The sequence below is a fragment of the Hemiscyllium ocellatum genome, unplaced genomic scaffold, assembly GCF_020745735.1.
Source record: "Hemiscyllium ocellatum isolate sHemOce1 unplaced genomic scaffold, sHemOce1.pat.X.cur. scaffold_2109_pat_ctg1, whole genome shotgun sequence".
Lineage (NCBI taxonomy): Eukaryota > Metazoa > Chordata > Chondrichthyes > Orectolobiformes > Hemiscylliidae > Hemiscyllium > Hemiscyllium ocellatum.
The window spans coordinates 24769-49104 of NW_026867972.1; the positions used below are offsets into that span (position 1 = coordinate 24769).

A 24336-nucleotide genomic window follows, 5' to 3' on the forward strand; every position below is an offset into this window, starting at 1 on the left:
CGAAGGGTCTGTTTCCGTGCTGTACATCCCTGAGTCTGTCACAAGAACACAGAGAGGCACTTGTGAAGGTGAGTCAGTAAACTGGCCCAACAGAGATGCTGCCAAGGAAAGGCAGACCTCCCTCCTCTGGAGGACAGGAGGTCGTGATGGAGGGGGAAGGGGTTGTGGGGATTAGATGGCAAGGAAAAATGGCCACTTGCAGAGGGAGGAAAGTCATCGATCTGAGACAGACCCTCATAAATCCCATCAGGAATTTGGGAAAATGCTTCCACCCAGGGAGGGGTGGGGAAAATGTGGGAGTCACTCTTGACAGGATGCAGCTGAGGGCAGTAACATTGATACGTTCAAGGGGAGTAGACACTACGGAGAAAGGACAGAGGGATACTGGCAGAAGGTCCTGTGGAGCAGATGGACAGAATAGGCTGACCCTGGATTGAGGAGTTTTGTACAATCCCTTTGATTGGCTGTTGGCACCGGACGCTGCGTTAAGACTCATCAGCACTTTCACTGCGAGTGGGGCGGGCTGTCGGGAGGTTGGAAATCTGTGCGATTACAAACCTGTTTGTCGTGATTCACAGGACGCTGTGTCCTCAAACTGGTTTCTCTGCCACCCCCTCAATCCTCCACATCCCCTCCCCTCCCCTCCCCAACACCCTGCCAGACTGATTCATCCTTCCAAACACTGAACTGGAGGGCAGCTCTGAGAGAGAGTTTGGCGAATGGGAGCAATTCTTTGTCAATTCAACTTTGGACTAATCCTTGGCTCACTCCCAAGCCCCTCGGGGCCCTCAGTGTTTCCATGGCAACGAGTCGAAAAATAAAACACTGCATTTTGCGTGGCTTCTGGGCGCCTTTATCACCCTTTTAGTTTCAGTACCTTTGTTTGTCTCTTGAGTTTTGCCAGTTCTGATCAGTGAACAGGCTGAGGAGTTGAGTAATCACTGTGTGATCTTGTTGACACAGCATTCTGCCCCTCAGGATGTTGGTCATGCCTGTCTCATCGATCCCAGCCTGCTCTGTGCTCAGACACATCACCCCTCTGTTGCTCAGGCTGAAGCTGTGAATAGCCAACCACAATAAGTGCATTTCTGTGTGCACGTGTCTGTATGCCTGTGTCTCTGAGTGTGAGAGGGTCAGTCACTCTCTGGGTGTCTCGCACAGTTAGTGTGTGTTTGTGTCTCTCTGAGTCTGTGACTGTGCACCCGTGCCCCTGTCTGTGTCTGAGTTTCTGATTATTTTTGTCTCCCTGTCTGTGTGTCCCTCTGAGTCTGTGACTGTGCACCCGTGCCCCTGTCTGTGTCTGAGTTTCTGATTATTTTTGTCTCTCTGAGTCTGTGACTATGCCCCTGTCTGTGTCTCCCTGTCTGTGTGTCTTCCTTTCTCGGGGTGTCTGCCAGTCCGTCTAGAATCTGTATGGTGGCATTAAGCTGACATTAATACTGCTCACTCTCCACAAACTGATTAAGACATCATTCTGTTGTCTCCCCCTTTGTTGGTCAGATTTTAAATGGTTTACAGGCTGAGCTCCCAGTGTTTGATAGATATTAAAGCCTTGAGCTGCTGAGCTTAGAAATCTGCTGAGCAGTGTTAGACTGACACAGCCTGACGTGTAGGCCCCATCTGAACAGAAATACAAGCCGCAGTCAATCATGGACCATGTCTCTACATCTGTCTCTCCTAACTTGGGCTCTCTACAGACCTCTTTTATCTTTTTCTATTTCTTCATCTCATTTTCTTTCTCTCTTGTCGCTTTCTAATCTCTTTCTGTCTCTCACTTGATCTCTTTTTCTCTGCCTCCTGTACCTCCCTCTCTTCCCCCACTCCATCACCACCTCCCCATTGCCTCTCCTCTGCTGCACTCCCCTCTACTAGGGTGGGGGGGTCCAGAACTAGAGGGCATAGGTTTAGGGTGAGAGGGGAAAGATATAAAAGAGACCAAAGGGGCAACTTTTTTCACGCAGAGGGTGGTACATGTAGGGAATGAGCTGCCAGAGGAAGTGGTGGAGGCTGGTACAATGACAGCATTTAAGAGGCATTTGGATGGGTATATGAATAGGAAGGGTTTGGAGGGATTTGGATTGAGATATCTGGTTGGCATGGACAGAAGGGTCTGTTTCTGTGCTGTACATCTCCATGACTCTACCACCCCCTCCAGCCATCCCACCTCCCCCTCCCTCCCAGTTCCACCCACCCCCTTTGCTCCTCTCCTGCTCTCTTCAACACCGCCCTGCCCCCGTACTCCCCCCTCTGCCTTCCATCGTCCTCCCCCACTCCCTTCCATCATCCCCTCCCCCCTCCCCATTCTCTCCCCCTCCCCATTCTCTCCCCCTCCCCATTCTCTCCCCTCTCTCCACCCTGTCTCTCCCCCTCCCCCTCTCACCACCCTGTCTCTCCCCCTCTCACCACCCTGTCTCTCCCCCTCTCTCCACCCTGTCTCTCCCCCTCTCACCACCCTGTCTCTCCCCCTCTCACCACCCTGTCTCTCCCCCTCTCACCACCCTGTCTCTCCCCCTCTCACCACCCTGTCTCTCCCCCTCTCACCACCCTGTCTCTCCCCCTCTCTCCACCCTGTCTCTCCCCCTCTCTCCACCCTGTCTCTCCCCCTCTCTCCACCCTGTCTCTCCCCCTCTCTCCACCATGCTCCCACTCCCCTCTCTCGTCCACTGTCCCTCTATCCTGCTCCTCCCCTCCCTCCGCCGCCCCCGCTCCCCTCCCTCTGCCGCCCCCGCTCCCCTCCCTCTGCCGCCCCCGCTCCCCTCCCTCTGCCGCCCCCGCTCCCCTCCCTCTGCCGCCCCTGCTCCCCTCAGTCTGCCCCCACACTCCCCTCCCCTCCCTCTGACCCCCAACCCCCCCACTCAGCCCCACACTCCCCTCCCCTCCCTCTGACCCCCAACCCCCCCCACTCTCCTCACTCTGCCCCCCCTCTCCTCACCTCCCTCTGCCCCCCCACTCCCCTCACCTCCCTCTGCCCCCCCACTCCCCTCACCTCCCTCTGCCCCCCCCACTCCCCTCATCTCCCTCTGCCCCCCCACTCCCCTCACCTCCCTCTGCCCCCCCACTCCCCTCACCTCCCTCTGCCCCCCCCCCACTCCCCTCATCTCCCTCTGCCCGTCCACTCCCCTCCCTTCCCTCTGTTCCCCCCACTCCCTTCCCTTTGTTCCCCCCACTCCCCTCACTCTGCCCCCCCACTCTCTCGCTCGCCTCCCCCACTCCCTGCCTGCTACCCTCCCCCAATCCCCTCACTCTGCCTCCCCCCCCCATTCTGCCTCCGTCCTGGCTCTGCCTGCTGCTGTGGTTTCTCATGTTGTCACGTCGTGTAATCGTGTTCCTCGCTCTCTGTTGCACTCTCTCTTTCTCTCTCTCCCCCCTCCCTCTCTCTCACTCTCTGACTGACACGGGGCTGTCTTGCTGCTCTCTCTCTCTCTCTCTGGCTGTGTGTGGGTTTGGCTTGATCTGTGTTCCACTCCCTCTTGCGTCATGGTACGGAGGAGGTGGCAGTGTTTGGAGTTACTGTTGTGTTCATAGCTCACAGCCTCCACTGCTGACTCAGTCCAACATGCTCAGTCTCTTCTGAACTCGCGCTCTCCCTCTACTCCGAGTATCTGGAACACTGGCTGCTCGCTCTGACTTAACTCTGTTTCTCGTTGACGTCACCACATTACTGTAATGGGTCCCTCATTAACCCTTTGAATGGCTGTTCCCAGATCCTACCCCAGGCCCTGCCTCCATTGTGTCCCTGGGTACAAGCCTCATGCTAAAAGTGGGCTTTATTGGAATGTTCTCAAAGGTTTGGCAGAAAAAGTGTCCTGTACCGGTATGAGAGGAGAGTGATGCTTCTGTCTCCCTATCCCTCCAGTCGTGTTTTAGTTTAACTAAGTGTATTTGAGGACATGAGGAACTCAGATATCAAATCCCCACATTGTAAATGACCTTTCCTGATTGGGGAATTCATAAATCTGTACAGAGTCCTTGGCGTCACACAGTTCCCAGTCTGCCCTCTCCCCGTCCCATTTCCCACCCAACTGTGAACAGAGAGGGATTCAGGAGAGGGAGAGAGGGACAGAGATGGGGGGAGGGATGGGGAGAGAAAGGGAAGGGGAAGGGGGAGGGATGGAGGAAGGGGAGATGGAGAGGAAGGGGAGGGGAGAGGGAGGGATGGAGGAAGGGGGAGGGGGATGGAGGGATGGAGGAGGGGAAGGGGGAGGGATGGAGGAAGGGGAGAGGGAGGGATGGAGGAAGGGAAAGGGAAGGGGAGAGGGAGGGATGGAGGAAGGGGAGATGGAGAGGAAGGGGGAGGGAGAGGGAGGGATGGAGGAAGGGGGAGGGGGAGAGGGAGGATGGGGGAAGGGGGGATGGGATGGAGGGATGGAGGAAGGGGAGAGGGAGGGATGGAGGAAGGGAAAGGGAAGGGGAGAGGGAGGGATGGAGGAAGGGGAGAGGAAGGAGGAAGGGAAAGGGGAGAGGGAGAGAGAGCAAGGGGAACAGAAATGAGAGAGGTGATTCTGGAGAGGGGGCTTTTCGGGAGAGGGGGTTCAGGGAGGTTTTCGGGAGAGGGGAGTTAGGGAGGAAGAGTTAGGGAGAGGGGGTTTGGGAGTGGGGTGAGGCAGAGGGGGTTTGGGAGGTGGCGAGGGAGAGGGTGACAGGAACATCTGGGGTGAACGAGGGAGGTAGCATCAGAGTCATTGGAGGGTAGAGGGAGATGGTGGGAGAGCGACACAGATGGCAGGGGGGATGTTGAACATAAGATAGAGTGAGGGGGGTGGGGAAGGCGAATAGAAATAGGGAGAGACCGAGAGAGTGATGGTGAATAAGACCCAGGGAGGGGAGAGGGGAGACAGAATAGGGAAGAAGGAGGGAGGGAAGAGACTAGGGGAAAGAGTCTCATTATGGGGAAAAGGTCATTACTGGCTGTCACCTCGCTATCTCCATCAGGTCAGGGGCATTACCACTTTAAGAGCCCTTTAAAGTGAGTGCTGAGGGAACCCCCTGTGTTGACGTTTTTGTGGGTGTTGTCCCTATGACGCTGACCTGTATGTGTGTGTGTGTGTGGGGGGGGGGGGGGGGAACTGGCCAACACACTCTCCTCTTATACCATTTTAAATTTCTTTGTGTGTGAGAGGAGAGAGTGTGTCTAATCCACCCTCTGATGAATCACTGAGCATAGGCAGAGGGAAGTACATTAGGACATCAGTCAGCTTTCTGAGTGGGGAGAGAGAGAGTGAGAGTGCGCAGCGTGAGCGAGTCCCCAGGCACGAACCTGCCAAGATCTCCTCGATGGTTCATTCCCCGAGCCTCCCACAGCTTCTCGTTTGAGAGGAGTCGTCTTCGGCGAAGCAGGCTGAGGTTCAGCTCAGAACCACGGAGGCCTCCGTTGAAGGGTATGTGACGACGGGGAGCTGGCTGGTGAGATTGAGGGGCTATTCAGGGGAGAGCAGTTTCCTTTGTCACGTTTGTGTCTGTTTGGAGTTAGTTCCATTGTTTGTGTCGGTTTCTCAGAGACACACGTGTGTTATTATGTTGGGTACAATGGGACATTATCCCTTAGACATAGCAAATTCAGGACAACTGAATCATTGAGCTCTGAACAGGAATGATATGTACAGTTTAATTATAATGTGTTCTTCCATTTTAAAAGATTTCCAGTGAATTCTTTTTTACTGACTTGCTCTCTCGGTCTGTCTGTTGATCTCTCTCATTCATTTTCCATGTGTCTGACTTTTACTCTGTGTCTGTGTCTGTGGTGTGTGTGTGTGTTTGTGGTATGTGTCTGTGTCTGTGGTACGTGTGTGTGTCTGTATCTCTCCCTGTCTGCTTACCTGTCTCCTCCCTACCTCTTACTCTCTTTCCCAAACTTTCTCTCTGTCTCTCTCTTTCCACACATCTCTCTCCCCCTCTGTATCTCTCTCCTCTTCCACTCTGTCTCACTCTTCTCTCCCTATCTGTCTAATTCCACTTTTCTCTCTCATCCTCCCTCTCCCCTCACCCTCTCCCCTCACCCTCTCCCCTCCCTCCCCCCTCCCCCTCCCTCCCTCCCTCTCCCTCCCTCCCTCCCTCTCCCCTCTCCCCCTCCCTCCCTCTCCCCTTATCCTCTCTCACCTCTCCCCCCTCTCCCCGTCCTCTCTCACCTCTCCCCCTCCCCTGTCCTCTCCCCCCTCTCCTCTGTCCTCTCCCCCCTCCTCCCCTGCCCTCTCCCCCTCCCCCTCCTCCCCTGCCCTCTCCCCCTCCCCCATCACCTCCTTCCTCTCACCCCATCACCCCCTCCCTCACCCCATCACCCCCTCCCTCACCCCATCACCCCCTCCCCCCATCACCCCCTCCCTCACCCCATCACCCCCTCCCTCACCCCATCACCCTCCCCCTCACCCCATCACCCTCCCTCTCACCCCATCTCTCATCCCATCACCCCCTCTCCCCCCCCTCCCTCCCTCCCTCTCTCTCACCCCCTCCCGCCCCCCTCCCTCCCCCCCCCACTCCCCCCTCACCCCCTCCCTCCCCCCTCTCTCCCCCTCCCTCCCCCCTCTCTCTCACCCCCCTCCCTCCCCCTCCCTCTCACCCCCTCCCTCTCACCCCCTCCCTCTCACCCCTCTCTCTCTCACCCCCTCTCTCTCTCACCCCCTCCCCCCCTCCCTCTCTATCTCTCTCGCCCCCTCCCTCCCTCCCTCTCTCTCACCCCCTCTCTCTCACCCCCTCCCTCTCTCTCTCGCCCCCCCTCTCCCTCGCTCCCTCCCTCTCTCTCACCCCCTCCCTCCCTCCCTCCCTCTCTCTCACCCCCTCCCTCCCTCTCTCTCACCCCCTCCCTCCCTCCCTCCCTCTCTCTCACCCCCTCCCCCCTCCCTCCCTCTCTCTCACCCCATCTCGCCCTCCCCATTTCTCTTCCTCTCCCCTTTTTCTCTAATTATATTTCTTTTTGAATTTATTTCAGGTACGACTTGCTGGAGTCTCTGGGGATCGTTTTGGAAACTCTGTCTCGGGAGAATTTGCTCTTTTTGACCCCGCTGTCCACCTCCACCGTCCCCTCCTGTTCTCTCCCCCTCCCTGCTCACCAATCCATGTGAATCCCTGGTCGGGAACACAAGGACAGCCTGTTCCGAGGAGGAAGCCGGATCGTGAGGGTGTTCCGTTTTGCGTTTGGAGTCTCCTGACTGCAGAGCGAGGTGGGGGGGGGACAGGAACTGAGCTCATCTGACAGGGACAGATATGTCTGGAGGGGAGCGATTTAATTATCAGGGTAAGTGCACCTTGTATGTTATTCTGCCCATAACTGCTGGTTTCAGGGACGGACAGCTGCATTTATGTGGATGGGAAGAGGCCAGAGGGTGGCTGCTTAAAGTGGAAATATCCATCAACGCTGACCAGGTGGGGCCCACCACTGAACTCCCACTTTGAGTGTGATTCACAGAGGAGGCATTTGCAAGCGAGCGCTGGTTTTAGTCGTGATCTTGCCATCCCCCCACCCGCACCCCTACCCTGACCCTCACCATATATCTTACTGGAGACCAAAGTGTTGTTTAGATCTTAGTGTCCAGGCCCATCGTGTAGACAACGTGCCCCCGTTCTTGTTTAGTCACTCTCCTCGGGTTGGCTACCCTGACCCCCCCCCCCCCCCCTCCCCAGGGAATGTGTCACTGCTGACTGACTGACCCCCTCCCCGGTGTTTCTGTGCTGAAGGACAGTCATTGGAATCTCCCAGTGACACGCTGCAGGAGACGGGGTTGTCCCAGAGAGGCAGATGGTTACGCTCGGTCTGTTGTTGCAGTGACTCTCAGCTTTCACTCTGTGTGTGTGAGAGTGTGTGTGTGTGTGTGTGTGTGTGTGTGTGTGTGAGAGAGAGAGAGCACTGAGTGTACTCTCACTCACGGTCAGATCCAAGTCCACACAATCCCCTTTCTTCCATCTCTCTCTCTCTCTCTCTCTCTCCCCCCTCTGTCTGTCTCTCTGCCGTGCTCTAGCTTTCTCTTTCACCCACTCCTTCCTCTTACCCATCTCTCTCGTCCTCTCTCATCCCACCCCCGCCTCTCTCAGCACACTCTCTCTCTCTGTCTTTACCACACACCACGCCACCTCCCCCTCTCCCCCTCCCCTCTCTCGGCCCTCTGTCTCTCTCACGCCTCTCCTCTTTCTCTCTTTTTGTCCATCAACTCAAACCCCCCCCAGTCTTTTTCTCACTTGCCTCCTCTCTCTCTCACTCCTATTTTCTCTCTCTCTCTCTCTCGCCCCCCACCCCCTCTCACCTTCCCCCAATCCCCCTCTCACCTCCCCACCCCCTCACCTCTCTCCCTCTCCCCTCTCACGCTCTCACTCGCCCACCCCCCCTCACCCCTCTCGCTCTCTCCCCCTCCCCCCTCTCTCCTCCTCCTCCCTCTCTCTCTCACTCCCCTTCTCTCCCCCCTCTCCCCCCTCTCCCACTCCCTCTCCCTCTCCCTCTCTCTCTCTCTCACTCTCCCCTCTCTCTCTCTCACCCCATCTCTCTTGCCCACCCCCCGCAATCCCCTCTCACCCCGTCTCTCTCTCTCTCTCTCTCTCACCCTCTCCCTCTCGCCACCTCTCTCTCTGCCTCGCTTTCACCTCCCCTCTCTCACCCAAAGCCCCTCTCCCCCGCTGTCTTGCCCCCTCTCCTTCCCTCTCTCTCTCCCCCACCTCCTGCTTTGCTGGCCTATCTTGCTTCACGCACAGTTGTCATTTTGTTTGGATTTTTTGTTATTGTTCGGAGACCTGACCTCGAGGATTGTTTCCGTTCGCTCAGGAGGTGATATCATTCTGTGTCAGTGCAGAGGGGAGCGGCCTTGTGAGGCTGAACTGTCCTGTGATGGTGTTGTGTGGGGGTCAGCAGTACAGCTGGCACTCAGCTCTGCTGCTTTCCATGGAGTTGCCAGGGGAGCCCTTGTTTGGGTCCTTGGGCCTTGTGTTGGGTAGGAAGCCTGGGACTAGATTGCGATGAGGCCCCCCTGCCACCCCCCCCCTCCCCCCCATCACTCTCTGCTGAGGGTGGGAGGTGTGTGGGCCCCGAAACCATGATAAGGTTGGACGGTGATGAACGGACCAGGAGGACGCTGGTCGGGCTGTTCGTCAACAGGAGGCTTCGCGTTCTGGAGCAGGCTGTGTTTGGAGACTTGTGGCCAGTCCCGAAGAACAATCAGCCGGTGTCCACACCTTTCCCCCCAACACTGCCCTGGATTTGCACATGGCCCTGTGTGAAAGCCAGCTCCTCTCTCAACGCAGAGCTCCCTCGGTGCTCACCGTCTGACATGACCTCAGTGTAGACAGGGAGAGAGAGACAGTGGGAGGTGGGGGTGCTGGGTGAGGAGGAGGAGAGAGGGAGAGGGGAGAGGTGAAGAGAGAGAGGGGAGAAACCAGCAGATTCTAATGTTAATTTAACAAGCTCAAACTGCAGTGAGCCAGGGTTGGAAAACCAAGAGGGATGAGCCTTGAAAGTGGGATTTGAGGGATTAACCGAAGGTGGGGTACAGATGAAGAAGGGTTTGGTGAGGGAGGGATTTGAGAGATTAAACGGAGGGGAGCGTTGAGTGTTTTGAGAGATTAACCAAGGGAGGGGAGTGCGCGTGGGGAGCTGGAGAAGGTGTGGGTGTGGGGGCTGGTTCCTGACGGAATTGTTGGCCGGATGCTTGTCCTCACAAAAGGGGAAAGGTTTCAGTCACGACAGGCTGGGGGGGTGGGGGGCGGTGGAGAGAGGGGCACGCGGCGATACAGCGAGGACGGGAGTCACAAACACACCCCTGAAGTGGCATCTGATCAAAGCCTGCAGTTGTTTGAGGCCGGGGCCAGGGTGGGAGAGAAGGTAGACCGAGGGTGTAACACCGGAGAGGTCAGGGGCTTCTCAATGTTGGTTGCTGGGCACAGGCTGAGGGTTGGCAGTGGAGGGTGGGGGAGGGGTGTGGAATAGTTGGCTGTGCAAGGGCACATTGTCTGGAAGCTGTGGGGTAATGAGATTGTCTCAGCAACTGCCCGGTACAGTCTGTCATGTCCGTGTCTCACTGCATCACTCCTATCACAGGGATTGGAGCAGACCCTGGCAGAAGGGGAAGGGCATGTGTCCCGAGAGGATGGGTGGCACGGGCTGGGCGTGACTTTGCCCTGGGTGGCAAGAGGGGGTGTGGCTGAGTTAAGGACAGCCTGCAACTGCATTTTGAGTTTAACCCTTAATGTACCAGAGAGAAGCCAAGGTGTGTGTCTCTGTGCGTGTGTGCGCGTCTTACGCTCAGTATCTCTCCCTTCCTCTCTATCTCATTCTCTCCTAGCTCTTTGTATCTCACCTTCCCTCTTTATCTCCTTCCTTCCCTCTCTCTAGATTTCACTCTCTATCTCATTCTCTCTCTCTGTCGATTTCACTCTCCGTATCTCTCCTTCCCTCTCTGTCATTCTCTCTCTCTCTCTCTCTCCATCTCTCTGTGTCTTTCCCTCTCTGTCTCACTCAATATGACTCTCCAACTCTCCATCCCCTACCCACACCCTCAATCCCAGTCTCTCAGTTTGCTTCTCTCTCTCTCTCTCTTCCCTGCTCCCAGACCAGTGTGATTGCATGTGAACTTTCACACTGTTTCTATATCAGTTGAAATGGGTGGTGCAGGTCTGGAGGTGGTTTGTTTGAACACTGACATTAAATAATCATGGTGACAAGCCAGTCGGAGTTGCTCAGTAAATACAGACGGTGGGAGGGAAGCTCTCCGTGCTCTGGGAGTGTTTGTTTTTGATGAATGACAGTGCCCATCGATATTATACCTGGGCAGGGCAAGCAGGCATACCCGCTGAGCCCTTAAGGTATCAGGGCGGATAGGTAAAGTAGCTAGGAGGGCATTTGGGATCAGAGAATCCATTCGGCCCATCGAGTCCATGTTGGCCTTCCCTGAACAATCCACTCAGACTCACCCACCTTTCCCTATTCTGAATGTCCCATGGCCAATCCACCCTAACCTACACATCCCTGAACACATGGGACAATTTCCCATGGCCAATCCACCCTAACCTACACATCCCTGAACACTATGGGGCAATTTAGCATGGCCAGTCTATCCTAATTTGCATGTCTTTGGATTGTGGGAGGAACCCAAACAATGGGCTGAAGGGCCTTTCTCTGTCCTGCAGATCACTGTGACTCAGAGAAAGTGAGGACTGCAGGTGCTGGAGATCCGAGTCAAGAGGGTGGTGCTGGAGAAGCACAGCAGGTCAGGCAGCATCCGAGGAGCAGGAGAGTCAACGTTTCGGATTCATCGTTCCTAATGAAGGGCTTTTGCCCAAAACATCGACTCTCCTTCTCCTCAGATGCTGCCTGACCTGCTGTGCTTTTCCAGCCACACACACTCAACTCAGGGCTGTGTGACTGCATGGTGTAGCTGTTCAGTCAGCTCAGTGACCGCGGCTTTCAGAGAGACGAGCCTGGTTTGGCTTTCCAGGATTTCCACAGACAGCCCGGATCGCAGCTTTCAGGGCAGCACGGTGGCACAGTGGTTAGCACTGCTGCCTCACAGCACCAGAGACCTGGGTTCAATTCCCGCCTCAGGCGACTGACTGTGTGGAGTTTGCACGTTCTCCCCGTGTCTGCGTGGGTTTCCTCCGGGTGCTCCGATTTCCTCCCACAGTCCAAAGATGTGTGGGTCAGGTGAATTGGCCATGCTAAATTGCCTGTAGTGTTAGGTAAGGGGTAAATATAGGGGTATGGGTGGGTTGCGCTTCGGCGGGTCGGTGTGGACTTGTTGGGCCGAAGGGCCTGTTACCACACTAAGTAATCTAACCTAATCTAATCAAATGGTGCCCTGTTATGTTTGTTTTCTTTCTGAAATCCGTTCTCAAAGCACCGCACTGAGATCAGTTCCCGGATTCGCAGGTTGCACCCTCCGGTAACGCCAGAGCGCTGTAGTCTGCCTGGCACTGGAAAACGGGTCATGGAGGGCATGAAACAGCGGGTTCTGCTGCCTGCGCTGTCCAGTCAGTCCCTCAGCAAGTGTCTGCAAACCCGGGGGGACCCGTTGGCAGAAGATAAACCCGTGACCATACGGGCCAGAACTCAGGCCACAACGTGACCAGCGGGCATCCAAGGTTACAGAGACAGGGAGGGCGTGCAGGGGCTGGCAGGGGTTCCAGTGAGCAGGGAGGGGCGTGGGATGTTGCTGAGTCAGGGCCTGGTGTGAACATGAGCCAGTGTAGAGCGGTTAACCGGGGTACCAGCCCCCAGCAGGGAGCTTGTCCCCAAAATGGATCCGTTTGATTTTGTAAAAGGGTGTGAGTTGGTAACACTGGGACAGGGCTCCGTTGTGAGTCAGTGTCTGTCACGCTGTGCATTAATGTGTGGCGTTGTGAGCACTGTACTGTGTCGTTAGGAAGATCCAGACGTACAATTTGAGGTGATGCCCTGAGGTGATGTCTGGAGTATGCTGGACGGGGAAGTAGTGGTTAACGGCGAGCTGCGGGAAAAGCTGTTTGTTTGCGGACTGTTACCGGGAGATGGGAGGTCCACCATTAAACAGGGGCAAACAGTATCCAAACAACTGGGCCCTTCAAAACAACACTAACAAGATGTCTTCTGTTCAGAGGGAACGGAGCAACAGGCCAAGAGGAAACGTCTGGTTGGGGAAATAAGAGTAACGGTGATTTAGGAGAGGGCCAGAACTGAGATGATGGGCTGAGCGGTCTCCTCGTGCCCTTAGGTGTTGTGAGGGAGAGAGATGGGCTCCCCAGCCCGTTGGGTTTATCACCTCACTGAGACAGTCCCAGGCACAGAGCAATGGAGCTGGTGGTGGTTACAAAGGTGGACCAGGGACATTCCCGGGAACTGGGCTCCGACTCCGTCTGAGGGTGGGGGGTGGGATTGGGTGGGAATGTGGAGTAGGCTGAGGAATACGCAACCCGGTTCAGCTTGGAGTGAGTCAGCCGCGTGGCCCCAAGGTGTTGCATAGGAAAAAGGACCAGTTTGGATGGAGTTTAATCGAGATAAATGTGCGGTGTTGCATTGTGGGAAAGCAAATCTTAGCAGGACTTATACACTTAATGGTAAGGTCCTAGGGAGTGTTGCTGAACAAAGAGACCTTGGAGTGCAGGTTCATAGCCCCTTGAAAGTGGAGTCGCGGGTAGATAGGATAGTGAAGAAGGCGTTTGGTATGCTTTCCTTTATTGGTCAGAGTGTTGAGTACAGGAGTTGGAAGATCATGTTGCGGCTGTACAGGACATTGGTTAGGCCACTGTTGGAATATTGTGTGCAATTCTGGGCTCCTTCCTATCGGAAAGATGTTGTGAAACTTGAAAGGGTTCAGAAAAGATTTGCAAGGATGTTGCCAGGGTTAGAGAATTTGAGCTGCAGGGAGAGGCTGAACAGGCTGGGGCTGTTTTCCCTGGAGCGTCGGAGGCTGAGGGGTGACCTTATAGAGGTTTAGAAAATCATGAGGGGCATGGATAGGATAAATAGACAAAGTCATTTCCCTGGGGTGGGGGAGTCCAGAACTAGAGGGCATAGGTTTAAGGTGAGAGGGGAAAGATATAAATGGACCTCGGGGGCAACTTTTTCACGCAGAGGGTGGTACGTGTATGGAATGAGCTGCCAGAGGAAGTGGTGGAGGCTGGTACAATTACAGCATTTAAGAGGCATTTGGATGGGTATATGAATAGGAAGGGTTTGGAGGGATATGGGCCGGGTGCTGGCAGGTGGGACTAGATTGGGTTGGGATATTTGGACGGCATGGATGGGTTGGGATATTTGGACGGCATGGACAGGTTGGACCAAAGGGTCTGTTTCCGTGCTGTACATCTCTATGACTCAATTCCTGAATTGGGGAGTGGCGGGGTAAGGAGGGGACAGCTAAGTCAAGGTCAGAGAGAGTTGGAGAGCCTGAAGGAAGGAATTCCAGAGTTTGGGAGCCCAGGCAGCTGAAGGATGGACTGCCATTGTTGGGATCAGAGATGTGGAATGCACCGAACTAGTAGGGTATGCTGAAGTACGGAGGATTGAATTCACTCCAGGGTCAGAGCAGCACAAGGAGAATTCAGGATGCAGCAGCTGGTGCTCCTGTGTCTGTCAGAGACCCCCCCCCCCCTCCCACAGCGAGTCACACGCTGTCTGTTTCCATGCTATCAGCGGAGGAGGTGCCCTCAGCCCTGTGACTGAGAGAGACCGCAGATTTCCGACAGATAGCTCCCTGTTGTTTAAAAATGACAGTGTGAAGGCAATTGTTGTATAGCGGGGCCAGGCTAAAACAGGAAACAGGTCTCTGTGAGCACACTGTACCAACTTCCTGCCTCTGTGACGTCTACTTCCCTCTCCAGAAATAGACCTCCAGTTTCCTGCCCCTCCAGCCTCCCTTGTTACCAATATTGGTCATCCCCTTCCTCCTCCAACCCCTTGCCCGGGCCTGTTCTTGCTCAGTTATTAATCTTTTTAACTGCTCATGAAACAGCCACCAGATCTAACATGAGAATGGGGGTAAGTGCAACATTGACTCTGAAAAAACCCTCTGGTTTGATGCTTGCAGGGTTAATAACAGTCCAGGAAGAACAGCCACCCCCATCTCCCCTCAAAACACGTATGTCCAATTGTAATTCTGTCATCCTTACCTCACACTCACGGTCTTCACTGTGACAGTTACAATGCATCTCTGGTCAGATCCAAAATATGGCACTGGGTTAATGCAGCGTTCTGACAACACAGCTGGAGGGGCAGTGTGTTGAGAGAGCGCCGCACTGTGGGAGGGTCAGTGTGTTTAGGGAATGTTGCACTGTGGGAGGGTCAGTGTGTTGAGAGAGCGCCGCACTGTGGGAGGGTCAGTGTGTTTAGGGAACACCGCACTGTCGGGGGGTCAGTGTGTTTAGGGAACACCGCACTGTCGGGGGGTCAGTGTGTTTAGGGAACACCGCACTGTCGGGGGATCAGTGTGTTTAGGGAACACCGCGCTGTGGGAGGATCAGTGTGTTTAAGGAACACCGCACTATAGGAGGGTCAGTGTGTTTAGGGAATGTTGCACTGTGGGAGGGTCAGTGTGTTTAGGGAACACCGCACTGTGGGAGGGTCAGTGTGTTTAGGGAATGTTGCACTGTGGGAGGGTCAGTGTGTTTCGGGAACACCGCACTGTGGGAGGGTCAGTGTATTTATGCAATATTGCACTGTGGGAGGGTCAGTCTGTTTAGGGAACACCGCACTGTGGGAGGGTCAGTGTGTTTAGGGAACACCGCATTGTGGGAGGGTCAGTGTGTTTAGGGAACACCGTGCTGTGGGAGGGTCAGTGTGTTTAGGGAACACCGCGCTGTGGGAGGGTCAGTGTGTTTAGGGAACACCGCACTGTGGGAGGGTCAGTGTGTTTAAGGGACACCGCACTGTGGGAGGGTCAGTGTGTTTAGGGAACACCGCGCTGTGGGAGGGTCAGTGTGTTTAAGGAACACCGCACTGTTGGGCGGTCAGTGTGTTTAGGGAACACCACACTGTGGGAGGGTCAGTGTGTTTGGGGAACACCGCACTGTGGGAGGGTCAGTGTGTTTAGGGAACACCGCACTGTGGGAGGGTCAGTGTGTTTAGGGGACACCGCACTGTGGGAGGGTCAGTGTGTTTCGGGAACACCGCACTGTGGGAGAGTCAGTGTGTTTCGGGAACACCGCACTGTGGGAGGGTCAGTGTGTTTAAGGAACACCGCACTGTCGGGCGGTCAGTGTGTTTAGGGAACACTGCACTGTGGGAGGGTCAGTGTGTTTGGGGAACTCCGCACTGTGTGAGGGTCAGTGTGTTTAAGGAACACTGCACTGTCGGGCAGTCAGTGTGTTTAGGGAACACTGCACTGTGGGAGGGTCAGTGTGTTTACGGGACACCGCACTGTGGGAGGGTCAGTGTGTTTACGGGACACCGCACTGTGGGAGGGTCAGTGTGTTTAGGGGACACCGCACTGTCGGATGATCAGTGTGTTTCGGGAACACCGCACTGTGGGAGAGTCAGTGTGTTTCGGGAACACCGCACTGTGGGAGGGTCAGTGTGTTTCGGGAACACCGAACTGTGGAGGGTCAGTGTGTTAAAGGAACACCGCATTGTGGGAGGGTCAGTGTGTTTAGGGAACACCGCACTATAGGAGGATCAGTGTGTTTAGGGGACTACGCACTGTGGGAGGGTCAGTGTGTTTAGGGAACACCGCACTGTGGGAGGGTCAGTGTGTTTAGGGACCACCGCACTGTGGGAGGGTCAGTGTGTTTAGGGAACACCGCACTGTGGGAGGGTCAGTGTGTTTAGGGGACTACGCACTGTGGGAGGGTCAGTGTGTTTAGGGACCACCGCACTGTGGGAGGGTCAGTGTGTTTGGGGAACACCGCACTGTGGGAGGGTCAGTGTGTTTAGGGAACACCGCACTGTTGGGCGGTCAGTGTGTTTAGGGAACACCGCACTGTCGGGGGTCAGTGTGTTTAGGGAACACCGCACTATAGGAGGATCAGTGTGTTTAGGGGACACCGCACTATAGGAGGATCAGTGTGTTTAGGGGACTATGCACTGTGGGAGGGTCAGTGTGTTTCGGGAACACCGCACTGTGGGAGGGTCAGTGTGTTTCGGGAACACCGCACTGTGGGAGGGTCAGTGTGTTTAGGGAACACCGCACTGTGGGAGGGTCAGTGTGTTTACGGAACACCGCACTGTGGGAGGGTCAGTGTGTTTCGGGAACACCGCACTGTGGGAGGGTCAGTGTATTTATGCAATATTGCACTGTGGGAGGGTCAGTCTGTTTAGAGAACACCGTACTGTCGGAGGGTCAGTGTGTTTCGGGAACACCGCACTGTGGGAGGGTCAGTGTGTTTACGGAACACCGCACTGTGGGAGGGTCAGTGTGTTTAAGGAACACCGCACTGTTGGGCGGTCAGTGTGTTTAGGGAACACCACACTGTGGGAGGGTCAGTGTGTTTGGGGAACACCGCACTGTGGGAGGGTCAGTGTGTTTAGGGAACACCGCACTGTGGGAGGGTCAGTGTGTTTAGGGAACACCGCACTGTGGGAGGGTCAGTGTGTTTAGGGAACACCGCACTGTGGTAGGGTCAGTGTGTTTACGGAACACCGCACTGTGGGAGGGTCAGTGTGTTTCGGGAACACCGCACTGTGGGAGGGTCAGTGTATTTATGCAATATTGCACTGTGGGAGGGTCAGTCTGTTTAGAGATCACCGTATTGTCGGAGGGTCAGTGTGTTTAGGGAACACCGCACTGTGGGAGGGTCAGTGTGTTTAGAGAACACCGTGCTGTGGGAGGGTCAGTGTGTTTAAGGAACACCGCACTGTCGGGTGGTCAGTGTGTTTAGGGAACACCGCACTGTGGGAGGGTCAGTGTGTTTAGGGGACACCGCACTGTGGGAGGGTCAGTGTGTTTAAGGAACACCGCACTGTGGGAGGGTCAGTATGTTTCGGGAACACGGCGCTGTGGGAGGGTCAGTATGTTTCGGGAACACGGCGCTGTGGCAGGGTCAGTGTGTTTAAGGGACACCGCACTGTCGGGCGGTCAGTGTGTTTAGGGAACACTGCACTGTGGGAGGGTCAGTGTGTTTGGGGAACTCCGCACTGTGTGAGGGTCAGTGTGTTTAGGGAACACCGCGCTGTGGGAGGGTCAGTGTGTTTAAGGAACACCGCACTGTCGGGTGGTCAGTGTGTTTAGGGAACACTGCACTGTGGGAGGGTCAGTGTGTTTGGGGAACACCGCACTGTGGGAGGGTCAGTGTGTTTAGGGGACACCGCACTGTCGGATGATCAGTGTGTTTCGGGAATATTGCACTGTGGGAGAGTCAGTGTGTTTCGGGAACACCGCACTGTGGGAGGGTCAGTGTGTTTAAGGGACACCGCACTGTGGGAGGGTCAGTGTGTTTAGGGGACACCGCACTGTGGGAGGGTCAGTGTGTTTAGGGAACACCGCACTGTGGTAGGGTCAGTGTGTTTAGGGAACACCGCACTGTGGGAGGGTCAGTATGTTTAGGGAACACCGTACTGTGGGAGGGTCAGTGTGTTTAGGGAACACCGCACTGTGGGAGGGTCAGTCTGTTTAAGGGACACCGCACTGTGGGAGGGTCAGTGTGTTTAGGGAACACCGCACTGTGGGAGGGTCAGTGTGTTTAGGGAACACCGCACTGTGGGAGGGTCAGTCTGTATTTAAGGGACACCGCACTGTGGGAGGGTCAGTGTGTTTAGGGAACACCGCACTGTGGGAGGGTCAGTGTGTTTAGGGGACACCGCACTGTGGGAGGGTCAGTGTGTTTAGGGAACACCGCACTGTGGGAGGGTCAGTGTGTTTCGGGAACACCGCACTGTGGGAGGGTCAGTGTGTTTCGGGAATATTGCACTGTGGGAGGGTCAGTGTGTTTAGGGAACACCGCACTGTGGGAGGGTCAGTGTATTTATGCAATATTGCACTGTGGGAGGGTCAGTCTGTTTAGGGAACACCGCACTGTGGGAGGGTCAGTGTGTTTAGGGAACACCGCATTGTGGGAGGGTCAGTGTGTTTAGGGAACACCGTGCTGTGGGAGGGTCAGTGTGTTTAGGGAACACCGCGCTGTGGGAGGGTCAGTGTGTTTAGGGAACACCGCACTGTGGGAGGGTCAGTGTGTTTAAGGGACACCGCACTGTGGGAGGGTCAGTGTGTTTAGGGAACACCGCGCTGTGGGAGGGTCAGTGTGTTTAAGGAACACCGCACTGTTGGGCGGTCAGTGTGTTTAGGGAACACCACACTGTGGGAGGGTCAGTGTGTTTGGGGAACACCGCACTGTGGGAGGGTCAGTGTGTTTAGGGAACACCGCACTGTGGGAGGGTCAGTGTGTTTAGGGGACACCGCACTGTGGGAGGGTCAGTGTGTTTCGGGAACACCGCACTGTGGGAGAGTCAGTGTGTTTCGGGAACACCGCACTGTGGGAGGGTCAGTGTGTTTAAGGAACACCGCACTGTCGGGCGGTCAGTGTGTTTAGGGAACACTGCACTGTGGGAGGGTCAGTGTGTTTGGGGAACTCCGCACTGTGTGAGGGTCAGTGTGTTTAAGGAACACTGCACTGTCGGGCAGTCAGTGTGTTTAGGGAACACTGCACTGTGGGAGGGTCAGTGTGTTTACGGGACACCGCACTGTGGGAGGGTCAGTGTGTTTACGGGACACCGCACTGTGGGAGGGTCAGTGTGTTTAGGGGACACCGCACTGTCGGATGATCAGTGTGTTTCGGGAACACCGCACTGTGGGAGAGTCAGTGTGTTTCGGGAACACCGCACTGTGGGAGGGTCAGTGTGTTTCGGGAACACCGAACTGTGGAGGGTCAGTGTGTTAAAGGAACACCGCATTGTGGGAGGGTCAGTGTGTTTAGGGAACACCGCACTATAGGAGGATCAGTGTGTTTAGGGGACTACGCACTGTGGGAGGGTCAGTGTGTTTAGGGAACACCGCACTGTGGGAGGGTCAGTGTGTTTAGGGACCACCGCACTGTGGGAGGGTCAGTGTGTTTAGGGAACACCGCACTGTGGGAGGGTCAGTGTGTTTAGGGGACACCGCACTATAGGAGGATCAGTGTGTTTAGGGGACTATGCACTGTCGGAGGGTCAGTGTGTTTAGGGAACACCGCACTGTGGGAGGGTCAGTGTGTTTCGGGAACACCGCACTGTGGGAGGGTCAGTGTGTTTCGGGAACACCGCACTGTGGGAGGGTCAGTGTGTTTAGGGAACACCGCACTGTGGGAGGGTCAGTGTGTTTACGGAACACCGCACTGTGGGAGGGTCAGTGTGTTTCGGGAACACCGCACTGTGGGAGGGTCAGTGTATTTATGCAATATTGCACTGTGGGAGGGTCAGTCTGTTTAGAGAACACCGTACTGTCGGAGGGTCAGTGTGTTTCGGGAACACCGCACTGTGGGAGGGTCAGTGTGTTTACGGAACACCGCACTGTGGGAGGGTCAGTGTGTTTAAGGAACACCGCACTGTTGGGCGGTCAGTGTGTTTAGGGAACACCACACTGTGGGAGGGTCAGTGTGTTTGGGGAACACCGCACTGTGGGAGGGTCAGTGTGTTTAGGGAACACCGCACTGTGGGAGGGTCAGTGTGTTTAGGGAACACCGCACTGTGGTAGGGTCAGTGTGTTTACGGAACACCGCACTGTGGGAGGGTCAGTGTGTTTCGGGAACACCGCACTGTGGGAGGGTCAGTGTATTTATGCAATATTGCACTGTGGGAGGGTCAGTCTGTTTAGAGATCACCGTATTGTCGGAGGGTCAGTGTGTTTAGGGAACACCGCACTGTGGGAGGGTCAGTGTGTTTAGAGAACACCGTGCTGTGGGAGGGTCAGTGTGTTTAAGGAACACCGCACTGTCGGGCGGTCAGTGTGTTTAGGGAACACCGCACTGTGGGAGGGTCAGTGTGTTTAGGGGACACCGCACTGTGGGAGGGTCAGTGTGTTTAAGGAACACCGCACTGTGGGAGGGTCAGTATGTTTCGGGAACACGGCGCTGTGGGAGTGTCAGTATGTTTCGGGAACACGGCGCTGTGGCAGGGTCAGTGTGTTTAAGGGACACCGCACTGTCGGGCGGTCAGTGTGTTTAGGGAACACTGCACTGTGGGAGGGTCAGTGTGTTTGGGGAACTCCGCACTGTGTGAGGGTCAGTGTGTTTAGGGAACACCGCGCTGTGGGAGGGTCAGTGTGTTTAAGGAACACCGCACTGTCGGGTGGTCAGTGTGTTTAGGGAACACTGCACTGTGGGAGGGTCAGTGTGTTTGGGGAACACCGCACTGTGGGAGGGTCAGTGTGTTTAGGGGACACCGCACTGTCGGATGATCAGTGTGTTTCGGGAATATTGCACTGTGGGAGAGTCAGTGTGTTTCGGGAACACCGCACTGTGGGAGGGTCAGTGTGTTTAAGGGACACCGCACTGTGGGAGGGTCAGTGTGTTTAGGGGACACCGCACTGTGGGAGGGTCAGTGTGTTTAGGGAACACCGCACTGTGGTAGGGTCAGTGTGTTTAGGGAACACCGCACTGTGGGAGGGTCAGTCTGTTTAAGGGACACCGCACTGTGGGAGGGTCAGTGTGTTTAGGGAACACCGCACTGTGGGAGGGTCAGTGTGTTTAGGGAACACCGCACTGTGGGAGGGTCAGTCTGTATTTAAGGGACACCGCACTGTGGGAGGGTCAGTGTGTTTAGGGAACACCGCACTGTGGGAGGGTCAGTGTGTTTAGGGGACACCGCACTGTGGGAGGGTCAGTGTGTTTAGGGAACACCGCACTGTGGGAGGGTCAGTGTGTTTCGGGAACACCGCACTGTGGGAGGGTCAGTGTGTTTCGGGAATATTGCACTGTGGGAGGGTCAGTGTGTTTAGGGAACACCGCACTGTGGGAGGGTCAGTGTATTTATGCAATATTGCACTGTGGGAGGGTCAGTCTGTTTAGGGAACACCGCACTGTGGGAGGGTCAGTGTGTTTAGGGAACACCGCATTGTGGGAGGGTCAGTGTGTTTAGGGAACACCGTGCTGTGGGAGGGTCAGTGTGTTTAGGGAACACCGCGCTGTGGGAGGGTCAGTGTGTTTAGGGAACACCGCACTGTGGGAGGGTCAGTGTGTTTAAGGGACACCGCACTGTGGGAGGGTCAGTGTGTTTAGGGAACACCGCGCTGTGGGAGGGTCAGTGTGTTTAAGGAACACCGCACTGTTGGGCGGTCAGTGTGTTTAGGGAACACCACACTGTGGGAGGGTCAGTGTGTTTGGGGAACACCGCACTGTGGGAGGGTCAGTGTGTTTAGGGAACACCGCACTGTGGGAGGGTCAGTGTGTTTAGGGGACACCGCACTGTGGGAGGGTCAGTGTGTTTCGGGAACACCGCACTGTGGGAGAGTCAGTGTGTTTCGGGAACACCGCACTGTGGGAGGGTCAGTGTGTTTAAGGAACACCGCACTGTCGGGCGGTCAGTGTGTTTAGGGAACACTGCACTGTGGGAGGGTCAGTGTGTTTGGGGAACTCCGCACTGTGTGAGGGTCAGTGTGTTTAAGGAACACTGCACTGTCGGGCAGTCAGTGTGTTTAGGGAACACTGCACTGTGGGAGGGTCAGTGTGTTTACGGGACACCGCACTGTGGGAGGGTCAGTGTGTTTACGGGACACCGCACTGTGGGAGGGTCAGTGTGTTTAGGGGACACCGCACTGTCGGATGATCAGTGTGTTTCGGGAACACCGCACTGTGGGAGAGTCAGTGTGTTTCGGGAACACCGCACTGTGGGAGGGTCAGTGTGTTTCGGGAACACCGAACTGTGGAGGGTCAGTGTGTTAAAGGAACACCGCATTGTGGGAGGGTCAGTGTGTTTAGGGAACACCGCACTGTTGGGCGGTCAGTGTGTTTAGGGAACACCGCACTGTCGGGGGTCAGTGTGTTTAGGGAACACCGCACTATAGGAGGATCAGTGTGTTTAGGGGACTATGCACTGTCGGAGGGTCAGTGTGTTTAGGGAACACCGCACTGTGGGAGGGTCAGTGTGTTTAGGGAACACCGCACTGTGGGAGGGTCAGTGTGTTTCGGGAACACCGCACTGTGGGAGGGTCAGTGTGTTTAGGGAACACCGCACTGTGGGAGGGTCAGTGTGTTTACGGAACACCGCACTGTGGGAGGGTCAGTGTGTTTCGGGAACACCGCACTGTGGGAGGGTCAGTGTATTTATGCAATATTGCACTGTGGGAGGGTCAGTCTGTTTAGAGAACACCGTACTGTCGGAGGGTCAGTGTGTTTCGGGAACACCGCACTGTGGGAGGGTCAGTGTGTTTACGGAACACCGCACTGTGGGAGGGTCAGTGTGTTTAAGGAACACCGCACTGTTGGGCGGTCAGTGTGTTTAGGGAACACCGCACTGTGGGAGGGTCAGTGTGTTTAGGGGACACCGCACTGTGGGAGGGTCAGTGTGTTTAAGGAACACCGCACTGTGGGAGGGTCAGTATGTTTCGGGAACACGGCGCTGTGGCAGGGTCAGTGTGTTTAAGGGACACCGCACTGTCGGGCGGTCAGTGTGTTTAGGGAACACTGCACTGTGGGAGGGTCAGTGTGTTTGGGGAACTCCGCACTGTGTGAGGGTCAGTGTGTTTAGGGAACACCGCGCTGTGGGAGGGTCAGTGTGTTTAAGGAACACCGCACTGTCGGGTGGTCAGTGTGTTTAGGGAACACTGCACTGTGGGAGGGTCAGTGTGTTTGGGGAACACCGCACTGTGGGAGGGTCAGTGTGTTTAGGGGACACCGCACTGTCGGATGATCAGTGTGTTTCGGGAATATTGCACTGTGGGAGAGTCAGTGTGTTTCAGGAACACCGCACTGTGGGAGGGTCAGTGTGTTTAAGGGACACCGCACTGTGGGAGGGTCAGTGTGTTTAGGGGACACCGCACTGTGGGAGGGTCAGTGTGTTTAGGGAACACCGCACTGTGGTAGGGTCAGTGTGTTTAGGGAACACCGCACTGTGGGAGGGTCAGTATGTTTAGGGAACACCGTACTGTGGGAGGGTCAGTGTGTTTAGGGAACACCGCACTGTGGGAGGGTCAGTCTGTTTAAGGGACACCGCACTGTGGGAGGGTCAGTGTGTTTAGGGAACACCGCACTGTGGGAGGGTCAGTGTGTTTAGGGAACACCGCACTGTGGGAGGGTCAGTCTGTATTTAAGGGACACCGCACTGTGGGAGGGTCAGTGTGTTTAGGGAACACCGCACTGTGGGAGGGTCAGTCTGTTTAGGGAACACCGCACTGTCGGGGGTCAGTGTGTTTAGGGAACACCGCACTGTGGGAGGGTCAGTGTGTTTAGGGGACACCGCGCTGTGGCAGGGTCAGTGTATTTATGGAATATTGCACTGTGGGAGGGTCAGTCTGTTTAGGGAACACCGCACTGTGGGAGGGTCAGTGTGTTTAGGGAACACCGCGCTGTGGGAGGGTCAGTGTGTTTAGGGGACACCGCACTGTCGGGCGGCCAGTGTGTTTAGGGAACACTGCACTGTGGGAGGGACAGTGTGTTTAGGGGACACTGCACTGTGGGAGGGTCAGTGTGTTTAGGGGACACCGCACTGTGGGAGGGTCAGTGTGTTTGGGGAACTCTGCACTGTGGGAGGGTCAGTGTGTTTACGGGACATCGCACTGTGGGAGGGTCAGTGTGTTTAAGGGACACCGCACTGTGGGAGGGTCAGTGTGTTTAGGGGACACCGCACTGTGGGAGGGTCAGTGTGTTTAAGGGACACCGCACTGTGGGAAGGTCAGTGTGTTTAGGGAACACCGTATTTTCGGAGGGTCAGTGTGTTTCGGGAATATTGCACTGTGTGAGGGTCAGTGTGTTTAAGGAACACCGCAGTGTCGGAGGGTCAGTGTGTTTAGGGGACACCGCACTGTGGGAGGGTCAGTGTGTTTAGGGGAC

General features: G+C 55.7%; 1 protein-coding gene across 2 annotated transcripts in view; it reads left to right on the forward strand.

Annotated features, from left to right (window-relative positions):
- Nucleotides 1–5123: 5123 nt before the first annotated feature.
- LOC132811104 (lysine-specific demethylase 6B-like) overlaps nt 5124–24336 on the forward strand; it is a 53874-nt gene continuing 34661 nt past the window's right edge. For both annotated transcript variants that reach the window (XM_060822764.1, XM_060822766.1), the window contains exons 1-2: nt 5124–5378; nt 6923–7228. The gene's annotated coding sequence lies outside the window, so the exon portion shown is untranslated. The remainder of the gene's footprint in view (nt 5379–6922; nt 7229–24336) is intronic.